Consider the following 24,202-nt stretch of genomic DNA (forward strand, 5'->3'; position numbering starts at 1 on the left):
ACACACAGTGGGGCAAAGATAAAGAAAACTTCAGTGTCCTATATTCTCAGTCCTCATATAAACATTCAAGAACAAATTTTATCAGGGCCCCATATGCTGCAGACAATCTCTCCCACACGACGAGTGCTACACCCATCCCTTTTGGTACCCAGCTCTTCAACGTAATGACAAAGCAATTTTTCATGGTACATTGAGTGATTGTAGCAGTATCTTTCCGGATATCTGGTAGCTCAAATAGGAGTCAGAGACACTAGACACAAAATATTGTTATGTATAAGATTGTATCATAGTCATCCGGTCTAGCAATCTTTGGTTGGCACTCTTCTAAGTACTAAAAAAAAAAAAAAAAAAAAAAAAAAAAAAAATCAACAACCCCCCAAACTATTAAACAAATACATAGTTCTGACAATAAAGGAAGAAACAGGAAGCCCATCAGAGATGATTTATTCCTCCTCTTGGACCAGTATCTAGTAAAAGGAGGACACCTATCCCTTACATCTATTCCTTTTCAGTCTTTTGCCCTGCAGCAAATGTGCCAGCAGGGACCAGTGCCAACAAGTAATAGGAAGTGCCTTTGAAGTCAAGGGAATACCACACGTGGGCAGAGAGTAACACCACCGTGACTATTTCAAGAATTACAGCTGTCAAGCACATTACCTTGTTTTACCTCACCTGTTAGCAAACATCTAACAAGTTTCCCAACAGAAAGAATATGGTCATTTTTTTTTTTCTATTTTTAAAAAGCTTAAGTAAAGAAATATTCTTAACAGGAGAATAATTTCTGAATAGTACCGTCTTCAAGAGGTATTTGCAAAGGCTAACTGCATCATCTCATTGTTTTATCCCTCTCCTTCCCCTCTTTCTCATCTTTTATCCATTAGGCAGAGTTACATCAGACCTTTCAGGGAGGCATGTCATCACCTTCTTCACCCCCACTACAATTTGGGCATTATAATGGGAAACTATAGTGATACAACACAGCACACTTTTTGAGACTGCTTCTCAGAAATCCAAGTAAAGCCAAGAGCATTAATGAGAGTCCTGCCTTGCCTATACGCAGTCCCCAAACACTGGGAGTCACTTTTTATCTACAGCTGAAAATCAGGTCTCAAATGCTACCAGTAGGAAAGCCATGAAGAAACAGGCAGTTTATGAAATTCTTTACTTCTCTCTTTTTTAACTCTAAGGTGAAATGATTTTTTGTTGTTGGGTTTTTAAGAGTTAGGTTTTGGGTACAATAATGTACTTTCCTATGTGTTAGATCCAAACAGTTGCTGAGCATTTTAAAAGGAATGCTGTTGAGCATCTTCCTTGTCCTTTCCAAATCAATGTTCTCCTGCCAGGTTCCTATTTCTCAGTCTACAGGTGTCACCTGGATGACATTCTGCTCTTTCTACATGGCCAGTTTCCCCGGTGTTTTATCCACACCCTGTGGGGAAAAAAAAAAAAAACAAACAAAACACCACTTTCACACTGTACTTCAGCACTTCAATACTGATATAGAAGTTTCCTTCCTGGACTAGGATTAATTTATTCACCAGTATGCTAATTTCATTTGCCTATGGCTATTAGTGAATAACCTGAAGCCTGAATTTGGCATGGTTGTTAGGAATGCTTGCAATGATAAATGACCAAGTGGGTATATCTATATGGATTTTTTTTTTCCTGCATTTTAACTCATTAACCAAATGAGGTCTTAAAACCATTTACCTATTTCCTACCCTTCTGATAGATTAGCATGCATTTCATAGTCATCCATCTGACAAATGCAAAAAAAAAGTGCAAGATTGTCTTCCATGGTACTACAGGCAGGATTCTCTCCACCCTTCTCATTACTCAGCTAAACCCAATTTTGTTCCTTTCGTTATTTTCTGTTCGTACAGTCATTTGCAAATGAATAACTTCACTCTGAAGAGGCTGGATCAGATGCAGAGTAATTGTGCCAGGCTAGAACAAATGGAGCTGCACATCATCTCATACTTGCTACCTCCCCAGTTAGCTTGGCAGAGAAGTTATTTTCTCACCACCCTCTTGGAGTACACACCTACAGAGCAGTTGAACTACTCTGCTCACCCTAAGGGAGGGGTCTATTAACACTTTCCACCAGCATCAGCACATGCCCCCCTAGGAAAAGACACCCCTTCACTCTGGGCCCGGGTTTCCTCTCTTCACCCCCATAGGCTTTAGAATTCAATGGCCACAGGTTGAGCAATGCCAGAGGAGTTCAGCTGCAGGCTCATCTTTTATTATTACTGCTGGGCTAACCAGATCAATGAACACTAGGTACTGGCCTGGAAGAGGTGACAGGAACACGCAGCCAGGCACAAAAGGAGAGCAGCAGGAGGGAAGAGAAGCCATCCTACTGGGCAGCTGTGTTGTCTAAAAAGGACAGTGGAGAAGCAGTCTAGTCAGGCAAAGGGCTTGGCAAAGTGCTTGTCCAGAGGTCCCCCGTGAGGAGGGGGAAGTTCACCTGTTCCTGGCTTATTTTAACTTTACCTCCAAGACACAGTTGTCTTTTCAGTCATTTGGGGGGGGTGGGGGCTTTGTTCTTGCTGTTTGATTTTGAATTTTCCTTGCAGGAATTTAGCTTGCTTTAATAAGGCTTTCTAAATGTTTTTACCTTATTGACAAAAAACACATTATCTTAAAGTGAAGACAGCAGGGAAAGTAAATAGGAAGGGAAGCTCACAAGGCAAGGGTCATAGCTCCAGGGAGAGCTGCAGCCCATCCCCATACCATTTTGGGACACAATTTCCAGACAGTTTTTGTGACAAATTCCCTGCATCTCCCACTTCCAGCTCTGACAGCTCTTCAGCCCAGCAGGCTTCTTGGGTTCATTAATTTAATCAGTGCCTGTCCATAGGACCTCTAATACTTTTAGAGAGACTTCTCCTTACTTGTCTTTCCTTCTAAATTCAAGTAAATCACCTTTCTGATCATTCAGTCCAAACTTTTTTTTTTTTAAACAAGTAGCTCCTTCACAACATACTCACTATTTATTGACACCAAGACTAAAAAAGTGACACCTCCTATTGACTCAGTAAACATTTGGACATTCCTTCCGGAAATAGCACTTGTTATTCAGCTCACGTGCAGGAAGTCCCCCAGTACTACAAAAATATATTTACCTTTTCCTTTTGGGATAGTGCTGGTAGTGAAAGGAACCATATAGGATTCCACATCCCAAAGTCACACATTGTTTTTACTGCTCTATATTGTGACTGTCTGAGCTTTTCTGGTCCCTGCTTGCCTAAATTTCTGAATCTTACCTTTAGCTCTGGCCTTTACCCAGCTTTTAAGGATCTCACTTTTGAAAAGGTGAATTTAAAAACCATCAATTGCTCTCCTGCTGAAGGGTATGAATGGAGATTGTGCTATACCATCTGGTCCCAGTTGATTTTATGCTATTAAAGAGACAGCTTTTTTGCTCAGTAACTCCAAGTATTTTTAGTTTGCATTTTTTGCTGTTCCACAGCTGGGATCACAATGTTTTGAAGTAAATCAGATGAGAATTATATCATGCAAAAAGTAGCAGCAGATATTCAATGCACCTATATTAGGTTAATGTATTCTTTTTAAGGATTTATTTTTCTTAGTTCAAGACATGCAGAAAAGAATAGGGAAAATAATAAAATCCTTCATACAAGTGATTTACTCTATATCAGAGATGTGTTTACCTGCCCTACTTAGATGGGGAAAAAACAAGTTAGCTAAATGTTACTAGATATGAATATTTTCATCCTTTATTTCCATAAAGATTAGCTGCATATGGCCCCCTGAGTAAACAACATGTATTGGCTCATAAGCTCCATTGGGAAAAAAGCAGCATTAAAGCTGGATCTCTGGTCTCAGTTCCACTGCAATCACACTACAACCAAGAGACTATAAGAAACAAAAATGTTTGATTAACTTTCCCCATAACTTTGTACAAAGAATATTGAAGACCAACAGAGTGTACTAATGACTTAAATTCTTCCATTTAGTTATGAGGATAGAAGCAAAAAGCAACAGAGAAGCTATTTCTCTAAAGAGAATTTGGATTAGGAATAACTACATAACCTTAATTACTTTCACATTAGGAATTGTTTCAAGTAGAATACATATATATCCTTCAAAATAAAGACTGAAATACAGTTCTGTTGACTCTTTGCACGGTAATAATGCAAGGCTATATTGTGTCTCCATGGCTAACAGACTACCTTTCAAGAGAGCTGTTAACAGATATGTCTCCAAAGTAGGAACCCTTCTAGCACAAGGACTTACATTCCACCACCTCTTGCAGCTCTGCTCCTCTGTTCCTCCCTGCTGGTTCATGGAAGTTACTTCATCCTTTCTTGGAACAATTCTCATACAGATACAACAGATGAATGAGACATGAAGTAATGGCAAAACTGAAATTACAGTTCAAGGTATCCGTGCACTGCAGACAAGTCTTAAGGTACTGGAAACCTTCACAGGCCATCCAGTGCCTGAGAGTATCTTGGCTCTTTTCAGCTTCAGCTGGTCTACCCAGCGTAGGTGAATTTCCCATTTAAAAAACAACTCAAGTAAAATCATCATAGATGGTCACTTCATTCTACTGCACAGACATTCAAACATAAAACCATGTCCCAAGTGCATATCTGCACTGCCTAATTTTAAGTGTTTAACCCAAATGTCTGATTAGAGCTCATGTTCTATACCTAGACAGCAGAGGCGCACCACTGGCATAGAAAGAGTCAACCATAATGGACACATCTGTAGCAGATGCCTAGAACTAACCTCCTTGAAGTTTCAATCTTTCAGAAATATGCTCTGATATTTTAACCTTTAATGTCATTATATTAGCAGCACAACAATTTTTCTGATTGTACAGTGATCAGCAGTACTTCAGTCTGTCAACTAGGCACAATGCAAATAACGTTATTTCTCATTTCACAAATTTCTTTGCTGACAGTCCCTAACCAAGCAGCCACTGGACACAAAATGGCTTAATGCTTGCTTATATTTCTGCAATCTGTCAGCACTGTTCAGATAAGGTTGCTCCTGGCCCTACAGTCCCTTGGAAATTACTCCATTAGTGAATTAAGAGCATAGTGCAAAACCAGCAATCTGATCACCAATCCTCCCTGGTGGAAACACAATGAAGACATCTGCACCTGCCACAGCTGCAGCTCTGTACCAAGAATCAGTAAGAACCTCATTTCATAAATGGTTTGGTCTCTAACAAGACCTTCTTTAAAGTTTACAAGCCCCCACACTAATGCTCAGCACTATGAACATCTATTCTTTCTTCAACATCTTTGTTTTAGGTTAGAAAAGAAACATACTTTACAATTGCATTCCGTTAGAGTTCACAGAACTCAAACATTTATCAGCTACTCCAGTGTTTAAGGCATTATTCATGTCAACAGCATTTTGCTTGCTTTTCATCTTTCCCCAGAGGAACACTAAAACAGATTTATCTTTACTTTCTGATCTTTATTCTCCATTGTCACTTTATATGGAAGAGTTTCTGCTTTGTTTCCCCTAGTTCCAGATAGGTTGGGGTTTTTTCCTTGAAATCCCACTTTCCTGGGTGCTGTTTTGTCTTCTGTTAGTCATCACTTTTCTCTAACTTTCACTGAATTGCCTTTGCCACTATCTCATTCTGGTTTTATTACAAAGTGTCTCCATGCTTTTAAATATAAAGCTAGCCTTCAGCAAGAGAACTATTCATGGGTGTGGTGATCCTGAAACACCAGCATATGCCTAAAAACTGGGTTTCTTTCAATTATGGTTGACTACCAGTGGCTTTCATAATGACGGCTCATTGTTAATTTAGTTCTGTTATTCTCACCCTCACATGATCACATAGGACTGCAAACATGTCTGCCTCAGGATAGTTAGTTCGACTGGACAATCCGAGAAGCATAAAGAACACGTTTGGTCATCTAGAGGCTATACAGAAAGAAAACTGAAAAAGGCTGAGGGACACATGGGATATGGTTAATTCCAACTTCAAGAAAAAAATTACATCCATTTTAAATGACAACTTATTTGTATAAGTGTGTTTGATCAATAAATAGTGGAGTATTTACCAGGCTTTCCTAATAGTTGATGCAGTCTTTATATATATATATGCCTTGACCTGCTGATAAACAGGTTTGTCCTCTATATACTGAAAAAGTAGAGTCCGCAGAATTTTACTGTAGACTATAGCTACGCTATTCCTCTAACCCTATGAGAAAGTAAGGAGTACTACTTTTAACAGCAGTGAGTTAAATTAATGTGGATATGTGAGTCCAGTAAGCAGAGACATTATCACGGGGAGTGGGGGTTGACATGTGAACAAGTATAATGCTGCCTCTTAGAAGAATCAGAGTAAAAATGGGCTTTTCCTATTATCCATAGCCATTCCTGGTGGCTCTTAAGAATAAATAAGTGAAAAAGTATCATCTGTCTTTTTATTTTATTAGGTATTGGTCAACACTGTTCCATCTGCTCCACTGCTCAACTTCAGAACATCTGAATGTAATATTAAATTAACCTAGTGTGGGTTACTTATTCCTGTTTCTGTTTAAACAGCAGTATATTTCAGTTTTGGCTTGATCCAATGTAAGTTTTATGGGAACAAGTATATTGCTGAATACAGTTTAAGTTTCCTATAACTTTTCTATAAATTGTCTGAATATTCTCTACAAGAAGTTACTCTCCTGATATCATGAACCCCATGGCAAAGTTGACTAAACGTCTGCTTAGTAGCACAGCATGGCATAAAGCCATACTCCTTTCCCACTTGGGTCATAGAGCTAAAACTGACCTTTTTGCCTCAATGCACAATTATTTTCCAAGCAACAACTAGAAGAGGCTCATCATAATATGCAGAGTCCAGAACCCCACTGCTCAAAACCACGGTAGCTGCGAGTCAACAACTATCACCATGTCAGTAAAATGTTGCCATGTGGCTGAGAAATAAACAAAACAAATTAAACATGGATTTCACCATCTGAAGTTCATCTGACACAACTGTACAAGGTCAGCAGCTCAACTGAAGTTGTACTGAGCAGTCATTTCATTAAATATTACAGGAAGAAACATAAGACTCGAACTTCAGGCACCAACATTTTGGTCTTTGGTTTAAGAAGGACAAATTCACCATGATTCAACAGCCATTATCAATCAAGCTTACCAGAAGTAGCTATTACAGCTAAAAAGATTCTTCAAGTCAGAGAAATGGGTCATTTTAAGTTAGAGATCACTTGAATTTATTTTCATCTGGATTCATCTCAAATATTCAAAGAGTTTTTTTAATTACATAGTAATATAGCAAACATCTTCTGACCCAAATGACTGTTTTAGCACAGGCATAAATAAAAGCTTAATGGAAAACTTTCAACAAGGTTTAGTCCTCAAATTTAGCTATGCTAATCTAAACAGAAGATGTGACAAAGTCTGGAAAGGATTCTATCATCTGTCATGTCACATTTTGCTCAGGGATGCACATCTTCCCATTCTTATTTATTTCACTAGAAACTGGCTGGCCTTAATCTGAGACAGAAGACAAACCTTGCATATGATTTACCCCATATATCCAGGCAGTATCCTTTCAAGCATTGTTGAAAGAAGCAGGTCATGTGCATTTATTTAAGATCAGATATAATTAACAAGACAAATTATTCATGTTTACAAGAAATGATTTGCTAAATAAATATGCAAGATTCACTGTATCACATCTAAGTGCAATTACATTGGAAAAAGTTTACAATGTCCTTAAAAGAAAATGCCTCAGAGAAGTTTGAATCCTGTTACCCATCACAAGACAACATAAAAGGCAAGACAGATTTAAAAGAAGCCCTAGGATCTAATTGGTATGATTTTATATGCATAGCTTATTGCAAAAGAGCAACAGACAGTTACTACCTCCTTCCCCTTCACTCAAAAATTCATCTTAACTAGTGTTAAGAAAGATAAAGGAAAAGCAAAAAAAGTATTTAAAGAAATGAATCCAAGACCATAAGTATTAACATAACAGAGTGAGACCATACATTTATGGTGACTTGCCAGGAATTGCAAAATTGCACAGAACAGTAAATAGCTTTGCAGAATCTGAAACAACAGTAAAACCACTTTCCTGTGCTTCCTAGATATTGGTTTCAGCCAATGCTAAGCCACACACACAAGCTTTCCTGCCGTTCACATGCTGTCAACAAAATAAATGGACAGTGATTGGATAGTTGCTTTTACACAGCTGGACTATGCCAGGACAGCACCAACCATAACATTTCAAAACAGACCACTAAGAAAAAAGGAGAGGGAAGAAATGGAAAATGATGTGCAACTGTGAACAAAATCTGGGTGGTTATACTTGACAAACTCCATAAAAAACAGATAAACAAAAACTGCAGAAGAGACACAGACAATTTTGGAGAAAGGAAAAGGACAGCCCAATGTAAGCAGGAAGCATCCAAGGCAGCTCAAGAGGAATTAGTCCATGGTCAGCTCTGAAGACTCAGGTTGGACTACCTGACCCTTAGTTTCACTCCTCAGATTTATCTTTTCAATTTGTACTGTGTAAAGCACTTTTGAAAACATATGGTAAATGGAGACGTTCTTGAACACATCCCATATAATAAATGTTTTATGTTGCATAATAAATAACCAGATTCAATTAAGCTCAGCATAGGAGCCATATTTTGTGAGTATTGTTGGGAATTTTAACTTCTAACACACTTTGAGAGTAAAACATTGTTAGCAGCTTTACAACAGAATGTAAAGTTAGATAGCATGAAGTCTCCTTTCAGCCACAGAAAAAAAGAATCTGGATCTAATTATTGTAGTAATCTTGAGAGTGGGATTTTGACCTCTCATTGGTGCAATCCAGGAATCACTCCTTTGAATTTTTATCTTTATAGCTGTAGAAATTAGACACCAGACCACAATTGGTTTTTATTAGATTTTGGTACAGCGTAATGTAGGTGGTTAAATCCTAGCTGCAATGGTCCATTTGTTATTTTATATTAAAGTCTTTCAGACTGCCAATATTTTGGAACAAAGTTGGGGGACCAAGCAATTGAACTTCTGCCTTCTCAGAAGGCAAAAAAGCTACAAAGATTCAAGTGAAAAAGGATCCGTGAAATTCAGCACAGAACAGAAAACTTTTCTCCATTTGAACAGGCTTTCTTAAAGCACTACCTTTCTACTCCACTGTCATAGTTATCTGCAGCACACCCTTATCCCATCTGTTTTCAAGGTTTGAAATACTGATAGTTTCCAACGAGTGTGTGTGTGGGGGGGTTGTTTGTGTTTGTTGTTTTTTTTTGTTACTGGAAGTAAAAGTTGTGTGACAAGAGAAAGGAAGTTAAATGAACTTTCTTCTGTTTGGAGTGGTACTTGAATAAGTACCCTACTAATTTGATCTGTGAAGAGTCAATAAGCATTTATTACAAAGAGTATGTTAATTTGACATAAAAACGGGGAACGTTCAGATAACTTCACTATCCTGGTGGATTCAGATTTAATTCACTGAGCATGTAGAGTCATTAACATGACTAGATCAAGCTCCTTACTGATCTATTAAGGAACTCTTTTATTAGTGACTCTGTATGTTACAAAGCACCCCAACAAGGAGGGGGTAACCATCTAGGGACAGACAGATCATTATGAACATTGAATTAGAATGACTAAAGCCAAAAACATGGGAACACAACTTTTCTAAAGTTATCTAAGCTTAACTTAAAGCCTGCAATAACAGAGACTCCATTATATGCTTACCTTGGTCCAGAATAAGTCTGTTTGAAAAGAGGTGCTTTATATCATAATTCATTCGCTTACTTTCCCCATTGGATTCTTCTTTGCTGTGCCCTGCTGGAAGCAACATCTGGAGTTAGTAACAAAGATGAACCTTGCCTATAAAGATATGCATTAAAAAGACTGTCCTTGGAGATTGCACACTTATTTCCTATCCTGAATCTCCTGTGACAACTAGTTATATTTCCTACACTAGGTGTGGTATTTCAGTTGTTGATACTGTGGTAACCATTGCCGAATGACAACTTTTTAGTGGCAGATACTTCAGCTGTACAAAATACTCTGCCTGCAAAACAGGCTATGACTTAGTTTTCAGCCTTCCATCTCCCTAACATGTTCTCAGTCTACACGTTAACTAGAAATATTTTTTTCTAATTATTTACCATTTTAGTAAAACAGTCCTAAAGTTTAAAAGGGGGAAAAAGATTCAGTTTCTGGATCCTTTAATTTTTCTATTTGAGTCAGTGGAGTTTCCAGGTTTGCTGAAGCAGGCTGTGGTCCTGTAAGATGCATCTCCTGCGGTTCATTCAAGATGCTATATGGGAAAACTGGGAATCCTGCAAATGCTATACTATTATTTCAAAAGAACTTGGTAGCTTGGTTTCTTATGTTGCGTGCAGGATGAGTCTGGAAACTACATCAATCACTTGTGGCCAAGTTTTGGATGACAGTAGAGACTTCAGTACTAGAACCTTGTTAAAAATGTCCTCTAGGCAGGGACTGAGAATGGAACTTGTATTTCCATTCTGATACTCTACCACTGCTACTGCCATTTCATTCTTTTATTCTCCTACCACCACACTTATCTGGTTTGTTATATTTTATATCCATATTATAAGATTCCCAAGACTGGAAAAACTCTTTGCAACTTCTATATAGCACATTCACCGCGAGAAGTAAGTATTTACCCAAAGTTACTAGATAGATAATATCAAAAAAGTAATTTACAGAAAAATGAAAAGCATCCTTTAAAATCTTTTGAACAGAGTTGCAGTCCAGGTTCTCAAAGCAAGAAAAATTATACTCAAGGAAACAAAACAAACTCTTGTCCATACTATCAACATTTTTAGGCTTTTCCTGCCTCAAAGCAGGATGGTTTCAGTCCCTCCAACCAGTACTCTCAGATTGTTCCTCAGTAACAAATCCATCAGCCATAAAACCACCAGCCAGAGGCAGCTCTTGAGCTTAGAAGAGGCTTCAGCTACAAAAACCCTCCAAGAAAAATGAATTTAAAATCAGTGAACTCCTATTTTAACCAATTTAAACCATGTACCACATCTTCACCAACACACCAGGCTTCCATTCCAGTGCTCTACACACAGAATTGTTGTTTTCATGTGTTTAATCTGCTTCACAAATAAAATCACTTACTGGTGTAGATAGGAGGTATAGCATGCTCTAAAGTTCACTCTGTTTATGTAGACTACTGTGTCTAACAGAATATTAAAGGGCCTGGACACCTTGTAGCACTCCCATTTGATTTAGAGAAATGAAAAGCAGCATCAAACAAGGAAAATACTAGGTTACATTATGTTTCATGTTGCCACATATCTTATTTATTTCATAAAACCCTGTAATAACAGGAAAAAAAAAAAAACAGGAATAGAAAAACATTACGGGTGTTTATGATAACCTCTACCTTGAGTATTAACAGACCTGTCGAGTTTTTTTTAGTCTTATTCTCCCATGTAAATATAGTCTGAAGCAAATAACAGACAACTGATACTGCATTACAGAAAATCCCACATCAGCTACATTATAATATTTTTAAATAATGTTACCACCTCTCAACTATCATACGCTATCAGCATTGCACTAGATTAGTTTTCTGAATTTTTTTCATCTTTGAAAATCTGGACAGAAGATTAGTTTAGACCATCAACACAATGAGTTTGATGATTTCTCAGGCTAAATTAAGGACATATATCTGTATCACAGGAACCTAGTTTTACCTTTGTTACTGAAGCTGAGTGCTTTGCACTTACACATGTACTTAAATTTAGCTTTGATTGCATTTTTACAGCACTAGCTTGTGTAGTAGTGATAACATGGTTTAAGTTGTGTTACACATGTATATGGGGGCTTGTATGCAGGATAAAAGTTTACAAGCCAGCTTGTTTCACAGTAAAGCTACAGTTATCCCAAGCTAACATCCTCTAAGTTCACAATTATTTCAGCATATGAATGTTTTTGCTGGATATGCTGCATACAAAGTGACATGGTCAATGGTAAAACTGACAGTAATTTCACATACCTCAAAATATTTCTCTAGAACTCCCTGGTTGCTGTCTGACAACAATCCTAGTGAGGTGCAATACTGACCCTCTCAAAACAGAAACACTAAAAAAGGAAAAAAAGAGTATCTAGACCAGTTTACACACCAGATGAAGGTGACTTTCAGTTTTAAGAGGAAACATAGCCTCACAGAAGATTTAAAGACAGTTTAGTAGAGATCAGTTTCACAGCAAAAGTAATTGCTACATTAATATCCATTACAGTTGAAGGTATTGCACAGGATGCACACTCAAAAACACATTGGCATGAGAACTGGAATAGGACAAAATCCCCTTCCTGGTTCTAGAAGATCTGACAGCTAAACTAAAATAAACTAGCTGAGGTGTACATGAAAGACATTTAAATAAGCTAGTACCAATTCAAACAATGAAAGACACTTCACCTCATTGTGCTTGTACATATATACATACACTATATAGATCTGTAATTCTCTTAGTTCTTCCAAAAATCCCAGGTGCAATAGTTTATGATAACATAAATTCTGTTGGTTCACTTCTCAAGTTTATGCCACATACTGACAGGTTTCAAAGCCAAAGGCTGAATCCCAGCCCCAGATATTATTTAATATAAAGCCACAAGATCTCCAAGCCTCAAACTGGCATGTTTCACCAGAGAGGTGGTGACTTAAATCCACTAAATTTCACACAGAGTATATGAACTGCTGAAACTTGGTCTTTAACCAATGCTTGGAGCAGACGTCAAATTGCAGGGTCTGAGATGAGAAAGGTTCATCCAGAGGACACTGCAACAGGTCTAAGCCCAAATAGGTATAAACAACCAAAGTGAGCTGTACAGCTGCCTCATTATTATACTCAGATGGCCAGAAACATATTTTATGTCTTTATGATGCTGTGTACACAGGGTGGGAAAACAAGTTCTCTATTATTATGTGAAGATTTTAAAGATGAACACATCTTTATAAAGTTTGAAGGAAAAAAAAAATAAAGAAAAATCAAATTAAGATCCTGCTGATAGTGAGTTTATGTTAATTTTTGTTTCATTTGAATCAGAATCAGCAAGATTTATTTTTGGAACAGTTGGAGCCTTTAAGACATTTTATCTTTCTCTTGCTCAGTAATATCACATGAGAGCCATGTGCAATGAATTCAATGTGCGTAGGCATCTGAAGGACCAGAGAAGATGCTTCTGCAGTCCCACATGGCTGGAGTATCATGCTCTGTGAATCAAGCCTTTGCACCCACTGGCAAAAGCACTGCAGAGTCAGGAAGTAAGGAGATACCACTCTCCATCTTTGGCTGTCATGAAAAGTATTAAAGAAACAAAACAAGTAAGTTTCCCAGGGAAAAAGCAGGTTCAAACTGCTTGGGGTTTAAACTCCATATCTTGGAGTTTAAACCTATGTCCTGAAGGCTCCAACATCCTGCTACCATAGGAACTTGTCCTTGTGTCAGTGGGGAATTTCCCAATGATTTGAACAAGAGACACTAAAGACCTAGAAACAACCACATCTCAGTCCAAGGCCCACTACTATTGAAGCCATTCCTTGGGTTAAAGGTCTTTGAATCGGACTCAGGAACACTGCAATGGATAACAGCATTCAAACACAAGGAGATAATATTAACTGAGAAGTAGATTAACATAATAATATTTTTAGATTTCATTTAAGATTTCAAACAAGTGTTAAGATACTTCACTAATGGTCCAGATATATAAACTGCACATTAGATAATTCATAATACATCCATAATTTAAAACATACTTGAAAAAAATTGGTCAACACTGGCAGTTAATATCCACTCAAATAAGGTTTAGGCCTGAAACAACAGTCTTAATGGCTAATTTTAAATATATTTTCTTGAAAATATATGTTAAATTATGGGAGACACAATATACTTCTAAAACAAAGTTGTCGCAAAATTTCACAATTTTCTTAAAATATATTTTTTAACAGTCAATCACAAGGAAAAGTTATTACAGCTTTGTGAAACAGTCTTTGCCTACAAGTTACCAACATACATTTCCATATAACTGCATACAGTGTGACTTGCCCTAAGGAATTTACCTGTAAAGAGGACAATCAAGATCAGTCCCACTTCCTTGGAAACCAGCTGGAGTTTTACTGTTCATTTTGATGAGACATAACAAGACCCACACGTAGTTCCCAAAACCGAGTTTTCACTAAATCCAAGAACACATATCCCTGACAGAACATTGTGATTCAAAATCACTCAAGAATAACAGTGTCAGATTTCACTAGATTATCTATAAACTTCATTCTGATTCTATACTTGTTTGAGGTCAATTTTCACAAATTAGGATTAAACCGTCAAAATCTAGTTACCACGAAGAAATTGGTTTCACTATTGCATGTGGATTATTTCTTAAAATGTTTAAAAAGTTTTATTTCTATTAATATTACTGCTTGCTTCTGCTGTCTTCTTGTTGTTGAGGTAATAGGAGCCTTGAGATTTATTTTTTTTTTTTTTTTTTACAATAGGAAAACATGACATATCAAAATAGTTTAATCAGATCCTAGTTATTTTCAGGGAGCATCCAAAAAGAGTGATTAGAGGCTTAGTGTGGTCTACCAGATTACCTAGGTATTTTTATGTTTAAATAATGTTGGTGGATTACCCTACGTTAACAACATAATACAAATTAATGAGGCACTGTAAACAACAGTCAATGCAATACTCCTCTTTTGCTTAATTGCATATAATCTTAGTTTAGTTCAGTATAATACTAGCTGCAAAACACTTAAATACAATGGTAAAGCAGTTCATCAAAATTAAGGAAGATCCATGCCAACTGTTCAGACCTCTTTCCCCTGAGGTTAGGAGTTTAAGATCAGAATAATACTGAATCATATCCCTACTTGTAGCCCCATTATCTTTCCCTTCTTTAGTTCTTAGACAAAAACTGATGAAGAAGTCTAACCTCTAGATTTTTATCAAGGAGTAAGAACAGATCCATCACTCGGTACAAATCCACATTATTTCCCTGAAGTCAATGGAGTTGTATTAATTTACTTTAGCCAAGGTCTGGGCCATTGCTTTCACCTAATCAAAGCTACAAATACTAGATAACAATCACTCAGGGTAGTTTTTTTTTCAGATCAGAATCAGTACATCAAACACCTATTTGATCCTGAAGAGATTTTACATGTTTTATTGGCATAATAATTTGATACTCTTCAAAACACTGGTTGAATACAAGCTTTCTTTTTTTTTTTTTTTTTTTTTTAATTTTAATTCACCTGTGCTACAGCAGCATATAGTATGTACTTATAGACCTATAAATTATTAAAATCTAAGAGGGCTGTTAGGAAAATTGTTTCAGCTGATCATTAGCCATATCTTACCTGTCTAGATATATTTGCATAGCATTTATTCTCATCTTTAAAAAGGGCCATAGGCTATATGAACCACAAGTGCCAAACAACAATGGAACAGAAGCTTCTTTCTTAAATCAGGCACGTAAGTCCTAGCAAGAGCCAGTAGTCTCAAATCACTTAAGTGCTTTCGTAAGATTCTCACAACCTCTTGTCTCATCCCATCTAGAACACGTTTCATTTTCACATTTTCTCATCTACAAATAACACTGACTTCCACAAGCATCTTTGGAGTTAAAGATTAGGAGGTCTGAAGGAAGACTTTAGGAACACAGGCAATAGTTAACAAACACCAAGAGACTATCAGAATAAGGCCACCAGCCTTTGTTTTTCAAGGCTCCTTTTCCAGATAAACCATTTTACTCAAGCAGACTTCATGTGAAAATACTGTCTGTAACAGTGGGTACAGAGCAAACAGAAGAGTAGCCTGAAAATTAAGATACAAAGTACACCCGAAAAGCCTTCCTCCCTCAGAGAGAATAACTAATTTCACTGGTTACTTAAGAAATTTAAAAACATGCTTACAATTCCCAAAAGCAGGTCATCTAAAACAACAGCTCAGGGTCTTAATGAGCAAGCAAAATAGTTCCTGATACCATCTTCCTCCACTGCAGAATTCACTCCTGTCGCAGCTACCAGAAAAAACCCTCACCCACCAGATTACATGGTTTATACCCTCTCTCGCAGAAGTTAATTCACTGCAGCTGAAGCCGGTACCATCCTCCCACAACTGGGCTCCCTAGAAACAATTTTGGCAATAACTGACACCTGTGGTAGATGTTTAGTTCAAGGAGGACATTAACCTTTCCTGTGCCGGTGATTTAGCCCTGGTCTATATACATCTCATCACAGCCTTAAACACACACAACTATTCCAATGAAAGCAGCCTGTTCCTCATTAGCAATTTCACAGAGTCCGAAAATAATGATGTGACAACAAACTCAACAAAATTTGCTCTAGGGTACAACAAGAAATAGACAAGATTTCCATATTTTTGGAGGACAATTTACTGTACTTGAAAGAGATAAATTCTTTCTGTTTACATTAACCGCCTCACTATTTGGTCCAATTATTCCTACTACTTCAGCAATCATGTTATGCTTGTTCAAGAAGAAAGAAATAACAACAGCTTATCTTGTTGAGAGCAAAGAACAAACAGTAAAAAATCAGTGGATGCACTTAAGCACTACAGTTGTTGCTATTGTGCTAAAGAGATGATTCATGTTCTCATAGCAACTAGGGTGAAAGAAAAATGCTCTTCTTCTGAAAAGGATTCTGTTGTAGTGGTTAAAGAACTCTTGAATAATCAAGCCAAATGGAGAGGGGAAAAAACACTTCCCTATAAAATTATGTGCACTAAATTCAAGGACATGTTGATCTTTATGTTATATCGATCTTCATACTTATCTCAGTTAATAATCTGTCACTGTTGTATGGTATTAAGTGAAGACAAAAAAGGACAGCATCAAATATCAGAAAGCACTTTAAATAAGGTGAATCTTCCAGCCAACAGCTGTGGTAACTGAATGTTTATTGAGGCTGGCTACAGGAGGAATCCGTATTGTATATTCAATCCCAAATGCTCTTCAGTCAAAATCATTCACAGAAATGATTACTACCAGCTCTTCACAAACTGCCCCATACATTTTGCATTCACATGGCTAACTGGCCACAAACAGCAAGCATCAAATCTTTTCTGGCATTGCTGTCATGCCATGCTCATGTGTCACTTTGCTCTCACTGGATGCACATCACAGTCACAGCACATCGCGGGGAACTGGCAGGAGCGACAGAGAAGTTTGAGTGGACTGTGGTCACGTTAAGCTGACTTCATGGTTTCAGTGCACTGAGATCTTGTCCTCACCCATTGAGGTTTACACTGTTATCACAGTCAAAATAGATCACGGTTTTCTAGCACACTGTCATGTTTTATTCATGCTGAATACACTTAATTTTTTTCCCCCATCCATTCATGGCAAAATGTCTTTCACAAAGTTCTTGGTAACTTGCTGCAGGCATGGAGGGCAAGCTTGTCCTTGACCTGTGTTTTAACACTCTCCTTTGCAGCAAGCTTTAGTTTCAAATAATGGCCAGGTTGTGGAGTTAGGAATCAATATTCAGGAGCACTGGCAAAACAGAGAGAGTTTAATTTCCTGGTACATGTCAGCATGACAGCAAGTTAGACCTAGACCAGGTAGCATCAGTTACCAGGACTACCTTCTGGGGCTGGTCCTAGAATGAACTTCCTGAGAAGAGATAAATGCATTCACAATCAGCTTCACTTCCCAGCTTTACTCTCTTTTCCTCTCTCACTGTCTTCCTCTCCCTCATCATCCTCCTGTCCTCCACTCACTTCTTTTCCCTTCTTCATTTAAAGGAGCCTCGGTTGTCTCCGATCCCCTATGCTGGAGCTGTGTGCGACTGGCACCATACAGAAATCCCTCCTTCTGGCAGGACCAGCTCAGCATAGCAGGCTAGAGGCTGTTTGGATGACAAAAAGCCACAGGGGCCAGAGGAAAATGTATTAAGTCTCTTGAACAGAGAGCTGGGCAAAGAATTACTGTAAAAATTAGTAGGAACCCACTCAAATGAGAGGATCCCAAAAATATGCCTTTTAATCTTACCAAGGTATGTTCCCCATTATCCCTGCGAGGGAGTATTCAGCTGGTGGCCAACAGCTGGCTGCAAGATGGGCTGCAGCCTTTAATGTTTATTTCCTCTGCAAATTTGTGTTGCAATTCTGTAGCCACAGAGAGTTCTGTAAGAGACCTTTAATTAATAGTTTCATCCATGTAACACTCAGAGTATCTGCCCTGTTAGTAACTAGTTTTTTGAAACTAAAGCCATATTGGTAAATTCTCTTAAAAGTTTTCTCAGCAAGTTTTGACAGCTTTAATACAGAAAAGTGGGGTAGTAGCAAGAGATCTATCAAGAGATTATTACACTGTTTCCTTAAGCTTATCCAAAGCTTTTTAGGAACTTTCTGGAATGCCCTGTGGTTTCACCATCCTCTCTCTACATCAGTTAAGATTTTGTCAGAAAAGCACAGCTGGGTATCAGAGCCCCAGAAGATGCTGGATTGACTCAGACACTACTCCCACTGGAATAAAGCCGCTGTGACTGCTGCAAAGTCCTGCTGGCAAAACACAACTGCAAGCTCAGCACTCAGCCCTGGAGCTTCTGGTGGGTGTGCTACAGTGATCTCCTCTGGATGTAATAATTTCTGTGGCTGTTCACTAATCATTTTTAAGACAATGACTCGAGCATGTGCCTTATCCAGAGTTTTCAAGGTACCCAGAGTTATATCTAAACCGACAAGCAAATTAAAGCACGGTCTAGTTAGGCAAATAGGTTTGAATTTCTTTAAGGCTATTTTTTTTTAAATACCTATAAAATATATAAATATCTAATAAAGAAATGTTCCTCTGCTCTATTTTAGAATCATGTTGAAACAACTAAAATAACATTCTGTGCACCAGGTATTCACACCCCAAAAACTGCCCCAAAAGAAGATTTTTCTTTGCCCTACAGCTAGCAGCTTAGTCCCTCTTTTAGCTTCTTTGTGCTGCTTAACACCACCACCAGGCAGTAAACTTTACTTTAAAATTGCATCGAGGATGTATTTGTTGCAGTGTGGCCAGTGCAGAGGTGGGGAGCACTCCTGACATGAACTTTTCTCCACTCCCACAAGGCTTGGGAGCTCGTACCCATTTGGATTGCTCAAAGCACTTTTCCCCATACACAAGCATTTTAGAAATAGGCCAAAATGTCTTCTAGCTAATTTTGGTTTCCAGAAAAGTTAAGCTGCATGCATATGGCTCTATTATGATTAAATGATGCAGATCTAAGTACTGTGAGTTTACAAAAAGAAAATGGTTATGAAGTGACTGTTTTCACTAGCTCTCTTTGTGTGCTTAGAACATAATTAACTGGAGGACAGGCTTGCCCTGGCACAAGTCAAAAACGATTTAAACAGAGATCTTTCAAATTAAATGTTTGAGAGCTGGCTTGCGGGTTTTATGGATTTCAGGAGGGCAGATTCACATGGCAGAGTATGCCGGGAAGTATGGGAACAACACAAGAAATGCCCATTTCTTGCAGTACCTCTCCTGCTTGTCCATTCCTGAAGCATTACAGCAGATGATTCATGAGGCCGAGGGTGCTCTGCACTGCAATTTACAGTGTCGGTGTCACTTCTTGACACAGTAAAGAGAAACTTTAATATACCGTATTTGACCCAAAGGAAAAAATAATCTCTGGTAACAGCAAGCTGGCTCACTGGACTCTTTCAGCCTGCTTGTTCCTCTAAGATGTCAGACAGATGGCCCCATGCAGATCACTGCTATATTTCCAGCACACTTCAGCTCCAGTAGCTTTGTAGCCCCAAATCACCGTGCTGTGGTGACTACGCATTTGCAACCCCACCGACACCTTCCTGTGACAGTCTGGCTTGACCTTAAAGGGTACTTTACCCTGCAAGAGAGTTTGCTCCAGGAAACTAGAGGCATTTGGATGTTTCATGAAATGGAGCCTAGCATGGAATGGAGCTCCATCTTTTTTCTTTATCACAGCAAGATGATGGAGGTTAACTCCCTTGGACCCATTTTTTTCCACTGCCAAGAGTGCAGTACTTTTTAAACCACCAACAATTTTCCTGCATGTGTTGCACTGTAGGTTAAAGCAGGTTTCTAAGGAACTTTTGTCAGTGTCAGCATCAGTATATTACAGTGCCTGCCACCATCCATGCCAAGCTAAGCTAAAGGAGACATTCTTCCTGGACACTCCTGTGTTTGAGGGATTTCTCATGTCTGGTTGAATTTATCGAGGATCACCATAAATTATCCTGGATGGCTTCTAGGGGCAGGAAATGCTCTTGAAAGCTGTGACCATTTTTGCCTAGAACATGAATTCTCAAATGCTCATTTTAGACACAAATCAGATCTACTACCATGGTGGCACCACTAGGAAAGCAAAAGTTGAGGCTTGATAGCAAACATGCCCTGTACTTTTTCATATTACTTTTTTTTTTTTTTTTTTGAGTGTGCTAGGTTATTAATGTTGTGGTAGGGATATGATCCAAGTCAAGGTGAATAAGGGTTACTGCTGCTGAAGCAAGTGGTTCCCAGGCCTCCAACATGTTCACACCTTTGTGCACAGTAAAAAAAAAAAAAAAAAATTAAAAAATCCACAATTAGATCTCAACCACATCAGTCCCCTGATATATCACACTACCCAGCCACATGAACACTAGTGTATGCCCCAAGGGGGAAGCCGGAATGTGTTGCTGTGGGCAGGGATCATTTTGTTCCTCAGAAGGTGCAGATGTTGTTGTAAAAAAATAAAGCTTTGGCTTGTGCACAGCAGACCTTTCTGGTAGATCCTACTGGAAGAAGGCATCACACCTTACAAAGGCTAATTTCTTCAGGAATTCACCTCTGTCCCCTCTTTCCTCCAGAACAACGTTGGAGTCATTGCCGAAATGCCTTTGGCAGAAAGGAGTTACATTTCTGCTTGGCTGCCCCAAATCAGATCTTGAGTGGCATGGATTACATGGAGTCCAATCAGGAAACGTAGCGATCTTCTGCTTTAGCCAGATATATCCAGACCTGGAGGTCTGCTACAGCTGTGTCGACAATTCAGCAAGTGGCAGTGCCAGAAATTAAATACAATATTGCTCTTTCTGGCTGCCAAAGTAGCTCTAAGGAACCATTTACACTGAGTATTGCGGAGTCCAAAATGTGGGAGGTATTGCCCAGAATGCAAGTGAAAATGTGACTTTAGAACTGCATGTTGGCAACCAGCCCTCCCACTGCAAACAAAAAGGGCCAAGACCATTCCTAATATGAACCGAGGAGGGTTGACTCCCCACTGCTGTTGGCGAAATCTGAAACAAAACAAATCACCGCAACAGTGATCCAGAAACTGTATGTCTATAATCAGACCTGCTGTCCTTCTCAGAGCTGTGGGATGACTAAAATTTACATTAAGAGGGCTTTTGGAAAGGCATCCATGTCTTAGAAATGAGGTACCACCAATGCATCAGGTGCTGTAGCTATACATTGGGTTTGAGCCACCGTATGAAAAACAGTAAGCCAGTTCCTCATCTTTGTTTTATCACAGGTTCCTCTTATCCCAACACATAACCACCTGGAGTGAAGGAAAGATTCCCACAAATTGTGATTTGGTTTTCAGTCAGACCCTTTAGGGGTCCATTCATTTTTGACTAATTTTCTCTTTCACATGGTTTTCACTTGGACCACTTCAGTCTTTAAGGATGGTTTGTATACTGTAAGAAATATAATTTTTACAAAAGTGGACTGCTCCTTTCTCCAAGCACTGCTCTTCCTTTAGACGTCAGATTTGCACTGTTTCTCACAGCTATTTCTATTCCTCTGCAAGTTTCCCCTTAACAAAAGTATTATTCCAAAATGCATTGCTCTGAAGCCCAGTAGGATTATCTGGTGGGTACAATACTCCTCACCACAGCATCTCAACCCACTTTTATGGAGTATGAAAATATCCAGAAGCATCACTCAGGGGAAATGCATCGTTACATTTTCTATTGCTGAGAAAACAGTACCGCCTTGCTCTTCCACACATTCAAAAAAAAAAAAAAAAAATTAAGAGGGAAGAACAGAAAAAACAAATTTCCCCTTCTACTTCTTAAAGAGTAAAATAGTTTCTATCAGATATACTTGCAGAACTGAAGGAGTACTTCTCAGGGAAAAGCTATCCGGCACATCTAATGCTGGGTATCCAGAACAGAGTTACCTTGATAAAAATGCTTCGTTGTATTGCTGTTTGCTAAACAAGCAGAAAGTTCATTCCGTTCACCTTTGTGTCCCATTCATAAGTGAGCTGCTTAAACAACTCTCCATTCCAAGCTCTCTCCCTGCCTAATAAGTTCTTTTATTGACAGCTTGCCAGCAACAGCCCTAAAGTCAGCCTGAGAACATAAATACAGCCTCTTGAGCTTGCTTCAGTGTGTTAGAGGACTGCTTTCAGTACTGTCGACAAAGCTTTAATGGTGTGAACTCGGAGCTCGAGTACTACTGAGCACTCCAGCGATCAACACCCACAGAACATTTCAGAGAGTTTCGTTCCAAAAGTATTTTAGGAACCCTTGAAATCAGAGGCTTTCTCTGCTCTGCAAAAGCTCATTTTGGAAAATAATTTAGACCATTTTTAGTTGCAGAAATATTGAGATAACCCCTCTTGTGGTGTCACTCTCCCATTGCCTTCGTTTCCACAATGTCACACTTTCAAGCTGCCTGCCTTTGCTGTCCAGAGGGTCTCACCTTTCCAAAACACTGCTAAATCACCGTTAACATATATTAAAAGCAACATTTCCTGTTCCAGCTCCATCCTGAGCAGCTCAAGAGATGGAACATGTCTCACTAGCCTCACTGCCTGCTGGGTGTTATTACCCTTTGATTACACCTAGAGAAGGCTCAAGGCTGCTCCAGCTCACACAGTGAAACGTGAACCATGTTGGCTCTGGGCAGCTCTCGGACAGCTCATCTCTGACCTCTGTGTGCTTGTGGACGTGGCTCATTAAAACACCTGGGTGGCAGCTAGGAGTTCAGAACTTCTTTACCTCATATTTTTCCATCATATAGAGCAATAAACTGTTTTGGAAAATTAGTGTCTTGTGTCCCATTCTTGCTTTAAAGTGTCTTTTCGGCTTCTTTTCCGTCAGCTTCAAGAAATGTGCTGCAGCACACAGTCATCACAGAGCCCCTGTGCATTCCTCAACCTGACTGGCACAAAGTTGGGGCTTTAGGGCTGGCCTACATACAATAGTTGCACTGGTTTAACAGTTTTCAAATTGATCTAAAGCAGTGCAAAAACCTGCACAGAGGAAAGGCTACTGGTTTGCAACCATCTTATATGAAAATTAGACAATTACTGGTTGATGCAGCTATTATGGTAACTTCCTGAATTAAACTAATTTGATGTAAGCTGGTTATAAACCAATTTAAGTGTGTCCAATCAGAGACATACACTGGTTTAGCTAAATGGATTTTGCAGCTGAACTGATGCTACTATTGTGCGTGGACAAGCCCCCAGGCTTGCGCAGCCTGTTTCTCCATTGCTTCTGTCTGCTTTCATTTACACCAGGACTGTAAACATTACCAGCTCCTGGCAATACAGCTGAATGCCCACGCAGGATAAGTGGAATGTTAGTACAAATGCAGAATTTTTTCATTTTTCTGTTCCCAAAGAAGAAAAACATTAGTATATTATCACGCAGCATATAACTCTTACTGACTAGCCTCCTACGGACAGCAGTCAAGCATAAGAACCATTATAGGAATGAAAACACACAGTCTCATATTTCAGCAGCAAGGGATTGTCATCTCCAGCCACAGAGCCCAGCATATATCCGGACTAATTCTAAGGAAATGGAGGTGTTACCCTTGTGTGAAACCAGTGAAAATCAGCAGAATTAGGTGCAGTGTCTGCAAGTGTTCCCGGAGAGAAGGAGAGCGATTCCCTGGCCCCAGGGCAGCACACAGGCACCATAAGAAAGGCGAGAAGAGAAGTTGGTCCAAAAAGGTACCTTGCAATGACTTTCACTTGCTCTCGACCTCACACTGAAAGTTTTGGCTTTGTGCAAATTAATACAGGGTGTCCCTGTGTGGTGCTGCTCTGATCTCAGCTATTCACTCAAGCTTTAGTAACACTCATCCTGGAGTCCCACTGGAGCATGATGCTCCTCCCAGCTCATCTGTCTTCTTCATGATGTTACTTCTCATGGCTGTTGCATCTCCCCAGGCCACATTT

Source organism: Tyto alba, unplaced genomic scaffold, assembly GCF_018691265.1.
Source record: "Tyto alba isolate M040663 unplaced genomic scaffold, T.alba_DEE_v4.0 Super-Scaffold_26, whole genome shotgun sequence".
NCBI classification, from domain to species: Eukaryota; Metazoa; Chordata; class Aves; order Strigiformes; family Tytonidae; genus Tyto; species Tyto alba.